Here is a 4,310-nt window from a genome sequence, read left to right as displayed (position 1 = left end):
GGGGAGTACTTGAAGACCTCCTCAATCCCACTAACATGCCTTCCAATGAGGAAGCAGAGCCTGAGGACTCAAGGTGGGCTGCCCCATCTCTGGGACTGAGGACACCGAGGTGGTTGAATCCTGGAGGGTGCATGGGAGTTTGCCCAACCAGTGTACATGTGTTTTTTGGACTTGGAAAAGACGTTCGACCATGTCCCTCGGGGAATCCTGTGAGGGGTGCTCCGGTGGTATGGCGTACCGGACCCCCTGATAAGAGCTGTTCGGTCCCTGTACAACCAGTGTCCTTGCTTGTTCCGCATTGCCGTTAAGTCGAGCCCATTTCCAGTGAGAGATGGACTCCGCCATCCGCGATCTCTTGGGGAGAGATTCTGCCCCAAGTGGAGGAGTTCAAGTATCTCGGTGTCTTGTTCACGAGTGAGGGAAGAATGGAGCGTGAGATCGACAGGCGGATCGGTGTGGCGTCCGCAGTGATGCGGGCTGTGCATCGGTCTGTCATGGTAAAAAAGGAGCTGAGCCGTAAGGCAAGGCTCTCAATTTACCAGTCGATCTATGTTCCTACCCTCACCTATGGTCATGAGCTATGGGTAGTGACCGAAAGAACGAGATCGCGAATGAGTTTCCTCTCGCAGGGTGTCTGGGCTTCCATTAAAGATAGGGTGAGAAGCTTAGTCATCCAGGAGGAGCTCAGAGTGAGCTACTGCTTCTCCTCATCTAGAGGAGCCAGATGAGTGACTCGGCATCTGATCAGGATGCCTACTGGACGCCTCACTGGTAAGGTGTTCCAGGCACGTCCAACCGGGATGAGGCCTCGGGGAAGACCCAGGACATGCTGGATGGAGTATGTCTCCCGGCTGGCCTGGGAACGCCTTGGGATTCTCCCGGAAGAGCTAGGATGAAGTGGCCTCTGTTCAAGCTGCTGCCTCACGACCCGACCTCGGATAAACGGAAGAGGATGGATGGAACTCTCCCAGTAGACATTAAGTAAATATGTTCTATCTGTTCGGCTTTATCTCATGTACTGAGCAGGCTTTTTCTGCCTAGACTGTAATAACACTAACAGTTACCCTGAACTGTGGCTCATTACTCATGTTGCCTGGATTGATTCTTCATGTTTATAGTGCCCCCGTCTCTGGGGATCTGTGATGAGCCAAGATGATAGAGGTATTGGGAGACAGAAGGAAAGACGACAAGTTTATTATCTCTGTAATGCTTTACCTGGAGTTAAAAGTGTCAGTTTATGGGCTACCTGATTGTTTTTACCTAAGATCACAACTAATTATAGGTCTCGGTCACAACCTAAAGAAGAAAAAGTATTCAAAAGTATTATCTCATCTTACAGGATTAAAGTCCAAAGAAAATGTTTTTATAAGAGACTTGCCTAACTAGTAAGGACCAAGCATGGACTGAAGAGAGACTGGATCGGTCAAATACTTCATTCCAACTATGACCTAGGTCAAGAACTGGTCTCTTATAATCATGTGTTTACATTCTCTTAAAGTGGAAAAAGTGAAAAAAGTACGCTGATCACATCAACTTATATACAGACTAGACATTATGTCTGTTACAATAACGGGTGCTAGAACAGTAGTGCATAAACATTAGTAAGAACAGTCTATATTAAATGGCAAGGGACCTTGTTTGTGGCTGTAATATGCATCTCTGTATTGTGTGCCTTTAATTTTCTCTCTCAGTAATACTGGTTTGTATTTCTGTAAAATGTCTGACAGTAATACAGTGGAACCTCGGTTCATGGCCAATGTAACCCGATTTGGCGTGAACCGAGTAATTTCCCCATAGGATTGTATGTAAATACAATTAATCTGTTCCAAACTGTATGAACTGTATATACATATATATTTTAAGTTTTTAAGCACAAATATAGTTAATTATACCATTGAATGCAAGCGTAGTAGTAAACTAAATGTAAAACATTGAATAACACTAAGAAAACCTTGATAAACAGAGAAAACTAACACTGCTAGAGTTCGCTATAGCCATACGCTAATTCGCTGAAAACACGCTTTTAATGAGTTTTAAGTGCACGGAAAAAATGAACATTTGAAAAATGCATTACTTTAATAAACAACCAAGAAAAGTAACATTGCAATAAATTCACCAAGATGCCTGTGTGTGTGTGTCTCTCTCGCAGGCTCTCCAGTGTGTGTGTCTGTTCTCGTGCACCTGTGTGTGTGTGTCTGTCTCAAGCGCACAACTGTGTGTGTGTGTGTGTCTGTCTGTCTGTCTTATAGGCTCGCCTGTGTGTGTGTGAGTCTTTCTCTGCACACACAGGGAATGCACAGGAAGAGACTGAACACATGCTGTGTGACCCGCCAGCATGCTCACTTCACCAGAAGACACACACACATGGACACACGGACCTTACACAGGGGTTTTATTAAAGAGGATAATGGTGTCTGTTTTAGATCTCTTTAATCAGCTTATGTCTAATTGAATTCTCATTAGCGTTACGTTTACCCCAGGAAAACAAGCCACAAACAGACATTTTCAAAGGAGAAAAATCTTGTGCAGCAGAAACACAAATACTAAAATGTCAACAAAAATACACTAGGAAAGCTACGTGGATCGATTGCTTTGTTTATATAATACATTTTGAACCCGTTATCAACTCACATTTTGCAATGGGCAAAAAAGAAGCCCGTTTCTTTGTGTACTTTAATCGCCCGACTCTTCATGCTTTGATCAACAAACACATTTGTGTAGGGTTCTGCCTCTTCACTGTTCTCAGGCAGTGATGGATGAATGAATCATACATTGGGATTCACCCATGGTGTTCCATGAACACTGATGGAGCTCTAGAATGCTTTCCAGCACCTTCCACATGAAGTCTGCTTGACTGACATCTTTATGAACACTCTTGTTGTAGAAGATACATGTTTTTCAAAGCACCATTTCAGTAGATGTCAAAGATATGGCAATAGTATCTTGGGCATGATAGGGCAAAATTTTAGGGTTATGAAATTCCACTTTTGTTTGACATTGATACATATTGTTACAGGATTCTGAAGAGTACTTTTGCCTTCTAATGTCTTTCTTGTCCTTCCACTTTATACCACGTTTCTCCGAAAATAAGCCCTAGCATGATTTTCAGGCTGCTCTGTAATATAAGCCCTAGTCAAGACCATCAGCTGAAAATTAAGACGCCTAAGGTAAGGTTTATACTTCACGCGATGTGACACATGTGCCTGAAACATCCATTAAATTCCAAGGACACCCTCCTTGAAAAGGATGTTTAATGATTACATCCATCGATTGTGGGATGTACCCATTGCAGCAGCATCGGCGCAAGACAGAAATAAAATCCCTTGACGGGGCATCAGCTCATCGCAAGATGAACACAAGCACACACATACACTGGCATCATTGTAGCTTCACCAAATCTTCATGTCTTTGGATGGAAAACTGAACACGCTGTGGAAAACCACCAGGAAAAACATGCAAACTCCAGGCAGGAAACACAAGGGACGTGACTTCCTGTGAGAGAGCAGCACTACCACTCTGCCACCCCATTAGTGTAACTATTAACAGTATTCATTATTTTAACAAAGTTAATGATTTATCTGTAAATGTAACATACATATTTTAATGCATATCATCATTAAAGCGATATCAAGTATAAATCTAAGAATTCAAAATATGCAGAAAGCTGGAATATCATAAATGTAATGTGTTGTGTGGAGATCTATTGCTGCTTGCCGCTGCTGTCAGTTGAGGAGGAAGCCCCAGAAGCGCATTGCGATTAACAACTGGGTCGGTTTTAAGACGGTCTACTTTAATGACAAAGTAAAGCATGGGATTAAAGTGGACATTGAGCCATAAAGGAAAAGAAAATCCGAACACATTTCTCCAGTTTTGATGTCACTACACTGGTTACCTGTGTCATTCAGGATTGACTTTAAAACTCTGCTTATGGTTTATAAAGCCTTAAATAATCTCGCTCCATCTTATATATCGGAATGTCTGACACCTTATATTCCAAATCTTAACCTTAGATCCTCAAATGAGTGTCTCCTTAGAATTCCAAGAACAAAGCATAAAAGAAGTGGTGAGGCGGCCTTCTGCTGCTATGCACCTAAAATCTGGAATAGCCTGTCGATAGGAATTCGCCAGGCTAATACAGTAGAGCACTTTAAAACACTTTAATGACAAAGTAAAGCACGGGATTAAAGTGGACATTGAGCCATAGAGGGAAAAAAAATTACTTAATAAAAATGTCTATTGTGTAATTAGAATGGAAATTTTGGCTTTAAACTCAAATACACCGCCGTACAATCTGATGGTAATTATAAGAA

The sequence above is a fragment of the Polypterus senegalus genome, chromosome 2 (assembly GCF_016835505.1).
Source record: "Polypterus senegalus isolate Bchr_013 chromosome 2, ASM1683550v1, whole genome shotgun sequence".
NCBI lineage: Eukaryota > Metazoa > Chordata > Cladistia > Polypteriformes > Polypteridae > Polypterus > Polypterus senegalus.
Note: the sequence above shows the minus strand (reverse complement) of the source record.